Below are 13,018 nucleotides of genomic sequence, written 5' to 3'. Positions count from 1 at the left end.
TATGAAATAGTAGCTTGAGATTTATTTAATATTTGGGTACTTGCCAGGTACTTGTGACTTGGATTGGCCACTGGGCTTGATGGACCCTTGGTCTGATCCAGTATGGCATATCTTATGTTCTTATGGTACAGTAAACCATTCTAGGCAAGAAGGTACTCCATACCAGGTAAATTCAGACAAAGCGGGTTAGGAGCGGGGTAAACGCGGCCGCACTTTACTGGATTGACCTGCTACAAAGGTAATTCTAAAAGTTGAACAGTTGGAAGAAAGGAACAAAACTGTCACAAAAATCTTATGCTAAGATTTATGAAATGGAAGTTTGAAGATGGAGAAAGTTAAGTGACCAGGTTGTTGTAAGGTACTGAATTGGTCCTGATGCCAGGAGGTCAGGGGTCCCGCACAGACCCGAGAGTCTATGTGAGGGAAAGAAATTATAACTAAATAAGGAGCCCATGGTAGGGTACCAGGAGCCTGCCTGTGTCAGATATCCTGTCCTGGCTGATGCCCTTCTGCACGCATGTGTGCAGCCAGCCAGGGAGGGCAGGCCACAGGTTACTAAGGGGAGAGCTGCTGAGAAAGACTCTACCAGGGACCAAGCAATAAAACCATTACAGAATCACTAATGTCGATTCAGTCATGCAGTGCAAAGCAAGAAAGCTGAAACAGTTCTAACAAGAAGTCCCACCCGGAAGTTAAGGAGTTTACTTTCCAGGGTGTGCATCCCGGTCCACACATATTTGTGAACCTGAAACACCTCCCCACCACCACCACTATCCCCGGCAGGGTCCTCATCCCCCACCCCCGAGATCCAAAAGTTATTAGGGGCACCCACACACACACACAATAAACCTTCTTCCCTTTCAACAAATGGGTTTCACAAAGACATGAAACTTCAGTCCATAAATACCAACTTGTAAAAGAGCTACAATAACTCAAAGGACTAATCCCGCTTAATGCAGGGAGAGCTCAGTTTACAGTACTTCCAGGGACTAGGAACGGCCAAGGGAAATGAAATCAGGTTTGTTGTTTCATCCTGTACATCAAAACGCAGGGCCCTGACACTGCTGAACCAAAACGACCTGCCCGAGCTCTGCTGGCCATTCCCTGCCTGTAAAAATAAAACGCCGCTCACACGTGCCATAAACAAAGCAGATCTTGTTTATTGCAGGAGGGGTTTATTCACTCTGAGGCCAAGGTAATAAGGTGAGCTCAGTAAGGCACACGGTTTTATGAACAATTGCGCACATTTTTTGTGTGTGAACTTTACTATGAATGCAGCAATTGCTGCGCACAAAAAAAACCCAAAAACGTGCACGTAAAACTGTGCATCCTGCTTAGTGCCCTCGCATGTAAATCCTAAACTAATGAAGGCATTAGCTAGTAACCCCTACCCCATGCAGAGAAGTGTGTAGGCCGTGTGCCTGTTTTCTTAGCGCTGGGAACTTAACTCCTGGTCTGAGGTGGAGTACAGTTTCCAGGGCTAATGTTAGTCTATGGACAGAGGCTGCACTTCCGGTGCCAAGACCTGTATTTAGGATTTATGTACAGGAAACAGAGGGGAAGGCAGCTTTTCCTCTGTCCCCCTTCCCCCTCCGTACTTTCTTTTCCTGTGGCACTGGCGGCCAGATCCTGCTTGTTGAAATCTGCCTTCAGCCTATGCAAAAGGCTGGGTGCACAACTGAACTTGCGTTTGCAGGCTTTTGAACTCCCCATGCATTAGCATACCGTTTGCTTACTGCATCAGGAATTACTTTTTTTTTACCGAGCTCCTTCTTATTTCAGGCCTTCTATAGCTTCCAGGGGAGGGGTTTCTCTAAGTAACCATCCTCAGCAGCCAGAATAAAGCTTTTATCGTTCTCCTGGACAAGCTGCTCTCATGGGATTTCTCTCCATTTCCAGAGCCTGCTCATGCTGCATTTGAATGCCAGGTTTTCTGATTGGCAGCCAGCGGGCTGACTTCGCTTCGCTCAGTGGAAACTAGAAACAGGATTTTTGGTTTTACTTGCTTAAACATATTTTGACTCATACCTGGCTATGGCCACCCAAAACCACCTACAAAAATCCCCGCAGAGTAGGCCTGCCTTGCCAGTTGCTCTTTGAGCTGCTTTCTACCGCTCACATTTTCCAGGCTACTTCTTGTAAACCCATCTGAGAGCTTTCTCCAGTCTTTCCTCTGTCACTGTTTTCTCAGAAAGCCCTTCGCACGCCGAGAAAGGCAGCGTTATTTAAAGCAGGGTGTCACTTGTTCAGTACTCGGCCTGCTGATACCTTCCCACGTGAGAGAGTGCAAGGGATGCTAAAATGTACATTTTAAGGTTAAAGTGGCAATGCCTCCCCCTCCGGTGAAATCCCGGGGGAGCATTGCCACTTCCCGCTGAGTAACCCCGCCAGCTCCTTCACGTCTCTGAGAGTTAGCAGGCAGGAGACTTTGAAGAACCCTCGCTGGCGCTCCTCGGATATGGGAAGGTGGAGGCAGCAGGCACATCTTCCCTGCTGCTGCACTGCGGAAGGTGAGCTCCTGCAGGAAATGCCGCCGCCGAGAGAGGCCCGGGGATGCGCAGCGAGCTTGGCAAAGAGCAAATGGCAAGCCGTCCCGGGGCAAGACTGGAGCAATCCAACCAGGCCTTGACGACGTCTCCACGAGGCCTCTGCAGCTTTGAAAGGGGAAGGCTGCACTGTCCTCTCAGCCAATCAGGGGCTTCCTTTCTCATCCTTCTATAATTTAAAGAGTAGAACGCTCTGATTGGCTGACACTGATTAGCAAGCAAGGCCTAGACAGTCCCAGGCTGGAATTTTCTCTCACCACAGGAGGCCCCTGGCCGACTCTTCTTTTGGGGTTTTATTAGCAGCTGATTTGCAGTTATTGGGGTGGTTTGTAGAGGAACCTCTTTTTTTTTTTTTTTTTTAAGAGGGATGCCTGTCATGGTGAATCGGGGTCAGATAGCTCCAGCCTTGGCTTATAGGCTTTATTGTGTTCCCTTTGGGTCTTATTCCCTGGTCTCCGTTCTTTTTGCCCTACTCTAGTTTCACAGTTGTTTGGAATAACCAATCAGGTGCAAGTGCTTTCCTAGCAGAAACATCTTTATGTATAATGTACGCAGGAGGAAGTGGTGTCTGTTTCTCTGCAGCAGAGGACCCGAAGGCTTATTTGCATACTTCTCCTAGCAGAGGACACTGCAAACCCATCTAGGAACCAGGCACACGGGGCCCATGCCCTGAATCCAAAGATCAGTGCCCCAAGTCTCAAATGTGGCCCCCCCACTGAATTTTTTTTTAGTCCCTGATTTAGCCTGTATGTACTGTTGACTGGGCCCATATCAGGAGGGAGGCTGCTGCTGTTGGGTGGGCCCAAGCTGGAAAAGAGGCTCTTGCTGTCAGCTGAGCCTTGGCCCGGAGGGAGACTTCTGCTTTCAGCTGGGCTCAGGCCAGGAAGGAGGCTCCTGTTGTTCACCAGGCTTGTACCAGGAGGCTGCTGGGCCACACGGCAGAAGAAAGATGTTTGCCTTTGCCTGCATTGCCATAAGAGGAGGCTGTTGCTGCTTACATCCTGCACGTTTTGGGGAGATATTAAGTGAGTGAGTGTGTATGAGTATGTGAGCGAGCAAGCCTGTGTCTGTGTGTGTGTGTGTGAGAGAGAGAGAGAGCAAGCAAGCATGTGTGTGTTTGTGACAGCAAGCATGTGTGTGTTTGTGACAGCAAGCATGTGTGTGTATGTGTGTGTGTATGAGCATGTGAGAGAGCAAGCATGTGTGTATGTACAAGAACGAGCATGTATGTGTGTGTGTAAGAGCATGGGAGAGGGCGAGCATGTATGTGTGAGAGTGAGCGTATGTGTATGAATGTGAGAGAACGAGAACGTGTGTGAGCATATTGGAGAGACACTGCACGGACCCAAGAAGGAGGCTGCTTCTGCCTGCACTTTCTGGGGAGATTGTGAGAGAGAGCATGTGTGTATGTGAGAGAATATATGTGTATGGCAGAGAGACAGCTTGTGAGACAACGTGTGTGTGTGTGAGTAAGCAATTATGTGTGTTGGAGAATTTGCATGAAAGAGAGAGAGAAGAGTATGCTTATGCACACCTCCTCCATTAATCCACAGCAATCTCAGGGTGACTGGAAATCCAGGTATGGAGAGCAGGGTTTTTTTAAATTCTTATATTGTTTTAATTATTTAGTGGTATTTGATCTGTCTGCTGATTTAAAATATTTTATTGGTGTTTGGGAAATTTAAAAAAATTTCTATATGAATTTTTAATTATTGGTTGTTATTCTATTTTGCTGTTTTGAAATATTCCTTTTATTAGTATAGTTTTGCTATTATGATTTATATTTCTTGATGTTATTGTTTTATGTTATCTGAGGAATTGTTGTGATTCTTTTTTTTCAACTGTTGCACTGAAAACAGTGTATGGTTTGTTGTGTCATCCAGTTTACGTTTTGTTTGCATGTTTTATGTATAGTGTATGGTCTCTTTATTCTGTATTTGGTGAGGGTCCGTCTATGTTCTGCATGTGTGACTGAGGTGGGGTATTCTACTAGCATGTAGTTTCTGTGTAGGGATCTATAACAGCTTGCCTTGTTCTGTTTTCCCAATATCAGGTGTATTGGTGTTTTAGGGCCTGGTATAATGTTTGCAGTGTTTCTTTTTCCTAGGTAGGGCTGTTTCTGTCACAGTGCTGACAGTTAGTGCAGTTTTAAATGTCTACAATATTGAAACCCAAAGGGGCCGATGCAATACAGTGCGCTCAGCTGAGCACATTGTATAACCTGCAGTCAGACGCAGGTTAAATAGGCGCTAATCCACCCCCTAATGCAATAGGGGGATTAGCGCCTATGTAACGCACGTCTGACACAAAGTGAATGAGATAGCGCTCATCACATGCAAATGCATGTGAATGAGGCTATTACTCATTCACTCCAAATGCAAAAAAATAAATGTGCATCTCAGATGAAAAAAAGTATAGAAAAGCAGAAAAAACTGCTTTTCTGTACTACTTTAAAAGTAAAAAAAAAAAGAAGAAAAAATAACCTCAGCCGGCCGCATTGAAGACTGATGCCGATATGCTCGGCGTCGGTTTTCATAACCGGCTGACTGCAGTTATGAAAATCGATGCTGAGTTTATCAGCGTCGGTATTCATAATCGGCAGACCGCCAGTAACCGCAGGGTCACGTTAGCAAGGAGGTGCTAAGGTCGCGCAAGCTAGCACGACCCCCTAATTTGTTTATTGCATGACGCCCCCCTTGCGGGCGCCATGTGTGCGTTAAAAAAGCAGGCACTGAAAAGTCAGCGCCCACTTTCCACGTATAATATTGTATCGGCCCCAAAGGATGTACGTAAGTGGCTATATACTGTGCTATGCTGTGTCTGGGTCCCTCAGCTAGGTGTTGGGAGCACCTTAAGAAGAGATCAGTGAAGGGTATTGATGGCTGATGAGCAATGCACCCATAATACATATGTGCATACACAATTAATGGAATGCATGCATATTTGTAGATTATGCTCCGTCATTCTTATGATGTTTTAAATAGATTCATGAGTGCACCACTCATCATTAATGGCCCTGGTAGATTATTCATTGCCACTGTCCTGGGGATGCTAGAAGGAACAGAGGGATGGAGAGGGGAGTCGAGTTCAGGGGGCAATGGTGGAAGATTTATGCTAATTTATACAAAACAAGGGAGGGTCACCCCACCCCCACCCCATCCTCAAGAGTCCAGTCCTGATCTATGGAAAAGCTGGCAACCCTAGTGGGAAAAGAAAGGTCCTATGGGCCCATGCCCCGGATTTGTTAAGTATCTAGCAATGCCCCTGGTTTGAACTTTCATAGCCACCATGCTCTTTCTAGCAACAGGACTGAAAACCTCATCCTCGTGCTTCTCCAGCAGCCCAAGCAGATGACTCTAGAGAGGTCACTGCAAACTATCTAGGCTTCAGTTTCCACATCCCTCTTCCTTTCCAGCAGCAGCATGACATAAGGCATGTGGCAAAATACCACGTCCTGTACATTTTCAACCACAGATTTATTTATTTAATACAATAACAGGGAATTAGTTTAAAGCAAGGGTTGATGGACCTTGGTTTGACTCAGCATGGCATTTCTTATGTTCTTAAGGAGGTGTGTAACTGGGTAGTTTATAAGTAGATTAATTGTAGTCTCTGGAGGATTGCTGACAGACACATATAAAACAAACCAGTAGATTAAAAGTACTTTAGATAGTTTGTACGTCCCTACTCCCTTAGAAATCTGAAATTGCTAACAGCGGAACAAAATGAAGATGCTGACAGTAGTGCAGCAGTGAGAGGGGGGCTGTCCAGTCTTTTGCCCTGCGTGTCACATGTATGGTTCTCTACCCATTGGTGAGAGGTTGTAAGTGAGCACTCGGTGCAAAGAGCTCCCAGCCCTCAGAGAACGAGTCCGATATCTGGAGGCTAGAGTGGCTGGGGCCCGGGCAGGTGAGGGGGCAGGCTGTGCGGTGGCTGGGGAGAGGGGCTGAGTCTGGGCTTAGGGGGGGCTGGGGGAGCACAAACTGTGTTGAGGCTGCTGGCGGGGGGGGGGGGGGGGGTGGTGGTAAGGGCAGGCTATGCTGGGGCTGCAGGGGCGGGGGGCAGACTGTGCTGGGATGAGAGGAGAAAGGGCAATAAATAGGAGCCTCCGGGGAATTACCATGGAGTGGCTGTGCTGCAGCTGGGCTTGGGGCAGGAAGGGGTGGTCTGGGGCTGGGGGGGTGGGGGGAGGCAGGCTGTGATGATGGGGCTGAGTAGGCTGGGGCTAGGGGAGAGGGCAATTCATAGAGGCCGGTGGGAACTTCCATGGGTGTCAGAAAGTGGCAGTTTGACATGTAAATAGGGAGAAGCTCTGGCAGCTCCACTTGGCTGAACTTGTCAATGCTTCTTTCGCATCAGGAGTGGTTCTGCAGGACTGCAGACGGATGGATGTGGTTCTTCTTCACAAAAGTGGACGTGAGAAGAGGTTCGGAACCACAGGCTGGACAGTCTGACCTCTGTGGAGAGGTAAATTAATGGAATCGCTGCTAAAACAGAGGATAGTGCAGGTTTCTGGAGTCCAGTGGATGGTAAGACCTGAGGCAGCTCAGGACTTGTCAGTCAGATCAGGGAGAGGGGCTGGATGTAGTATACTTGGATTTCAGTGACGCCTTTGGCGCGGTTCCTCACAGACGACGAAACAAACTGAGCGTTCTTGCTATGGGCCCCAGAGTGACTGACTGGGCTAGAAACTGGTTGAGTGGAAGGGGTCAAAGGGTTCACTCCAAGGAGGGTGGTGTTGCCAGAGTGCGGCACAGGGATCGGGAAAGGTTTTGCCTTTTTGCAGATGATACCAAAATCTGCAACAGGCTAGCCAGCCAGAAAGGCGTGGAAAACGTGAGGAGGGTCCTAGTGAAGCTTGCAGAATGGTCTAGAGCAGGGGTTGGGCAATTCTGGTCCTCGAGGGTCCCCAACCAGCGAAGTATTCAGGATATCCCTAATGAGATAGGTTTGCATGCACACTGCCTCAGTTGTATGCAAATATGTTTCATGCACATTCATTAGAGGAAGTAACTTAGGGCTGGATTTACTAATGCCGCAAGGCATAGTGAATTCGGCGGTAACGGGGGGCGGGGGGGCGGTCCTGCGATAGCCGGCAGCGATCGCACCTCCGCGGTGCGATCGCTGCCGGCGTCGCACCAAACAACCGCACCATAAAAGGTGTAGTAGTTCGGCGCGAAACTGGCAGCAAAACGGCAGCGTACTTTGCGCTGTTGGCGAAGTCTTCGCGGCGTCAGCCCCGGGGTGCCGCCCCGACTCCCCCTCTTCTGGGGCTGACGCCGCCCCGACTCCGCCCCGATCTTGGTATCGCACGCGATAAGGGACTTTTTGCGTGCGATCCGCTTGGAAAATGACCCCCCCCCCCTTAGTGATTAGAGCAGCAGGCTGCAAACCAGGGAAGCCAGCGTTCAAATCCCACTGCCGCTCCTTGTGACCCTGGGCAAGTCACTTCACTCTCTATTGCCCCAGGTACAAACTTAGGGCCTGACATATGGAGGAAAGGCCCTTGGACTGTTAGCCCTCTGGGGACTTAGTGTATCTCAATGTCCTTGGCCTCAAGCTATCACTGAAAAGACATGAGCTAGATATCAAATATTTATATTTATTTTTTAGGGATATCCTGAAAACCCAACCAATTGGGAGACTTTGAGAACCGGAACTCCCCCAACCCTGGTCTAGAGTCTTCCTGGTCCAGGAAGATTCAATGTAAAAAATGCAGAGTCATGCATTTGGATTGCAAACACCCAAGGGAGAGGTACAATATAAGGAGTGAAACTCTTGTATGCCAGTATGAAGAGTGAGATCTGGAGGTGACCATATCAAGGTGGCCAAACAAGTGGCAACGACTACAGCCAGAAAGATGCTTGGCTGCATAGGGAGAGGAATGGTCAGCAGAAAAAGGGAGGCGGTAGTGCCCCTGGTGAGACCTCACTTGGAATACTGTGTACAATTCTGGAGACTGCACCTTCAAAAGGATATAAACAGGATGGAGTCGGTCCAGAGGGCGGCTACTAAAATGGTCAATGGTCTTCATTCTCAGGTATATGGGGAAAGACAAAGATCTAAACATGTACATCCTGGAGGAAAGGCGAGATAAGGGAGATACGACAGAGACATTCAAATATCTCAAAGGCTTCCATGCACAGGAGGTGAGCCTCTTTCAGTGGAAAGCATGCTCTAGAATAAAGGATCATGGGATGAAGGCGAAAGGGGTAGGCTCGAGTAATTTGAGAAAATATTTCTTTACAGAGAGGGTGGTGGTGGATGCATGGAACAGCCTCCCAGTGGAGGTGGTGGAGACAGAAACAGTATCTGAATTCAGGAAAGCATGGGAGAAGAAGCACAGGGGATCTCGGAGGGAGTGGTAGGGATTTCAGAGCTGAGTAGTTGGTGTGGATGGACAGTCCGGGTAAGCCACCACATCCAGGACTGGATTTCCCACGAGGCACAGTTGGCACGTCCCTAGGTGCCTCTGTATTGCACAGGAAGCCATGTGTTAAACCTGGGTGTGGTTAACAAGAAGTTCCATGCAGAACGTTAGAGAAGTTGGGATACGTCACAGGTACCAGAGGACTGCAGCTTTGCTGGAAAACACATTTAAACAAGTTAATAGCCCCCACGTCCTCTGAAAGCAGGCTCACCCGAGCAGCTTAGGGCAGGGCTTAAAGAAGGGCATTAAAGTGCCACTGCTCTCCTAGTCAAAGGGAACGCAGAGGAAAGAGAGACTTGGGGGCACAATGCCAAGTTTTGTAAAATTCTTTTTAGTTTAGAAAAGAGGATCCTGCCAGTCTTCCTTCCGTACCACAGTAAAGCCTGCCCTCTGTATGGCGAAACTCCCTCTCAGAGAGCAATTGCTAGCCAGGTTTGCACTGTGAGACCAGGGTCTTGCCGTTCACTCTCAGATTAGGATCCGGATCCTTTCACTGGTGGGAGCTCAGTGTTACACTGCCCCGTCAGCACCTTACGTGTGGCGACACCTGCTGGACGGTCTCCCCGTAGCACTGGAAGCAGCTCTGTACGGGAGCTGAAGGCTCTTCTCTTCTGTGGGCAGGATGTCTCTGCAGTGCTGTACCCTGAGCTCTATTTATGTGGAGGAAGCTCCGATGATCAAGGCTGAGGACCCTTTGGACACTGCCCCTGGCCTCTCCAGCTCCACAGCCATCCGCTCTGCCCAGGCAGAGGCTCTGGTCCCTGGTAAACTGCTCTTTCGTTTGGTTTTGCAGGACTCAGAAGCTTGCCAGGTTTCGGCACGCATTACTGTTGAAATGTTGTTCTGTGGGACCTGAGGTGGGGATGAAGGATGACTGAATGAATATTTTTGGAGGTCAGAGCCACAAACTGACCATTCTTTGAGCAAAGTAGGAGCCAAGATGGGCATGAAGGAGAGCTGGGTTGGAAGATGAAAAGGGGGCCGGTCTCTCAGGAATCAAAACACATTAACGTTGACTGGAAAAAGAGCATTTTGGCAAAGTAGTTGAGACTGAAGGACAGACTTTATGATACTGATATGAGTGGGTGATGGTTTAAGATTGTGGAGGATTGACCTGATGGCTGAGTAGCACGGCTGCATGCTGCAATGTGAGAGGCCTAGATTTTGTTCGTGAGCCAGCTTTTGCTCTTGGGGGCCATCTGAGGCTGGGGATGCCATGGAAGCAGTGTGTATATGGCCTTCAGAAGGAGGGAGTCTGTGCCCTCACTTAAAGGCCAGAGCTGGACTTAGGATGCACACACGTTAGGCTCTAAGATTATTGCTATGACAGCTGGCTTAGATAGAAGAGCTGCCAAGGGACCCAGTTCAAGGAGGGAGACTTCTGGCCAGTCCTGGGCTTTGAATAGAAATCCCAGTGCATTGTGGTATTATAAATCCCTGCTTTTACCCATTGAAATCAGGACTGCGGGTGCCAGAATGCAGCGGGATGGGGTTGTCAGAAACCCAGGGCTGGCCTAGAAGCTCTCCAGGAACTGGGTCACTTGGCAGCTCTGAGGCTGGAAGGGGCGGAGAATGGGGAAAGCCCTAAGGTGGTTGGGAAACAAAGGCTGGGAGCATCCTAGCCCAGTAGCAGGACTGCAGGAGTAATTTGCAGAGTCAAGGAAAGAACTCAAGGCTGTGGTGATGTTTAACAAAACGAATCTTCCGAGCAGAGGTGAGATGAGCTTCCCTCTCGTTACTTAAGCAACCCAGTCCTTCGTCTTCAGGTTCTGCAGCAGTTTTGGGGGGGGGGGGTAGGGAAGGTGAGGGATCAAGTGCTAGGAGCACTTTCTCTACGGGTGGTTGCCCTTTGCTAGACCCCTGCTGGTAGCAGGCTGTGAAAGCACCGCAGCTCGGGCAATGCTCTGAACCCCAGCACACGACGACTTTGCTCCGGAAACAGGACTGGTGTGAAATAGTGCAGGAAAGGCCCAAACCCGTCCTGCACCTCCCGTCTCCTTTCTCGCTGATTCCCAGAGGCTGCCCCCAGGGCAGAGCTCCAGGAGAGGCTTTGTCTGGGACCATCTCATCCAGGCCACGCGAGGGTGCTGGGAGGATCATTCACTCGCAGAGCCTTAAATGTTACAGAAATTACAAAAGTGAAGTACGTACGGTGACTGGGAAGGTAAACAAGGCTTAAGATGGGTAACCCTGGACCCTCACCCTCTGGCCAGTCGCAGGGGCGCAGGAGGGATTGCAGGGGCCAGTCTGCGACCCATGCTTCCATGGTCCTTTCCTGATGGGAGAGGTTCTTAGGCTGGTGGCATGTCCCCTTGAACCTCCCCGTTAAAAAAAAGAAAAAAATCCACAACACCCACAGTCTGGAATTGATCCAGAGATAAATCCTTTCACTGGATATGATAGAGGTGTTTAAAATCATGAGAGGTCTAGAATGGGTAGATGTGAATCTGTTATTTACTCTTTCGGATAATAGAAAGACTAGGGGGCACTCCATGAAGTTAGCATGGGGCACATTTAAAACTAATCAGAGAAAGTTCTTTTTCACTCAACGCACAATTAAACTCTGGAATTTGTTGCCAGAGGATGTGGTTAGTGCAGTTAGTATAGCTGTGTTTAAAAAAGGATTGGATAAGTTCTTGGAGGAGAAGTCCATTACCTGCTATTAAGTTCACTTAGAGAATAGCCACTGCCATTAGCAATGGTTACATGGAATAGACTTAGTTTTTGGGTACTTGCCAGGTTCTTATGGCCTGGATTGGCCACTGTTGGAGACAGGATGCTGGGCTTGATGGACCCTTGGTCTGACCCAGTATGGCATGTTCTTATGTTCTTATCACCTGATGCAAATTAATTATTTGGCAAATGGAACATCTGCCATCTATCCAGCACGTGGAAAATAAAATGCTTACAGTTCCAACCACGTCACTGTCAGTACAAATCTCCACCCCAGGTGCTTTTTCCCCAACCACTCCCTAGCACAAGGCAGTCTCCTGAGGTTCCCTCCCTAGGTTTCCCCCTGGTACCTGAACAGATCAAGCATTAACGCTTCATTTGAAGGGAGGCAGATGCAGATGAGTCTCTATTGAATCCTTTGCAGAGAGCAAACCCCCTCCTACTCACCACAGAGAAAGTTTAGGGAGGTCGGGAGTATGGGACTAATTCTTCATTCACCAGTTTCTACCATTGGGTCTTCTCAGTCTCAAGAACCCTATTGGCCCTTCTCGCCTCTGGGTGCCTGAGTGCTTCTCCCTTCAGCCTCAGCATGGAGAGAAGAAATACCCCGGGACAAAGTGGGTTGATGAATTTTATAAAAGCATATTCCTTGGAAGTCACCTCCTGCTGGGGAGTGTCTGACTACCACGCCACTCCTGCTCTCAGACATCACATGTCCAGTGTTTGGGATGCATACAGTAAGGGACACTTTGGTGACCCTCCTTACAAATGGAAAAAATAATGCATAAGAGAGGATTATATTGCCCAAAGTTACACAATTCAGGCAATTTTGTTACTTTGGAGGGGGGGGGGGAAGCATTAAGATTTTATTGTAAGATTAAAATGGCAATCTAGCTTTATTACAAATGCCTCCTTCATGTCCATTCCTAATACTTTAGCACTATAGAATCTGTGGTGTTGCTGCACTGTTTGCCATCAGAAGTCTTGCTAGCCCTAACTGATGTAGGCAAACTGTGAATACAGCAGAAAAAGAGGACTTTTTTTTTTTTTTTTTTTTTTAAAGCCATGGCTGTAACCAAAATAAAAGTGGCACACATTTTCTTCCACACAAAATAAAGAAAAAAATATTGTCTTTGGAGAAAATTTAAGGGAGAGTTAAGAAAGATACAGGAGACTTTATTGACTCTGTGCTACTGCATTCTGTTTTCTAATCAAACTTTATCAGATACTGAAGAGAGTACACGAGAGGGAGGTTACCAAGAGCATTTATAGCGATAGGAAATTGTAACAAAGTGACAGGGCTAGCACAACAGGCATAAGGTTTTGACATATAAACACTGCTTATCCATGCAGTTTTTCATTCTCTGAG

The sequence above is a fragment of the Rhinatrema bivittatum genome, chromosome 5, assembly GCF_901001135.1.
Source record: "Rhinatrema bivittatum chromosome 5, aRhiBiv1.1, whole genome shotgun sequence".
Lineage (NCBI taxonomy): Eukaryota > Metazoa > Chordata > Amphibia > Gymnophiona > Rhinatrematidae > Rhinatrema > Rhinatrema bivittatum.
This window is presented reverse-complemented; position numbering follows the sequence as displayed.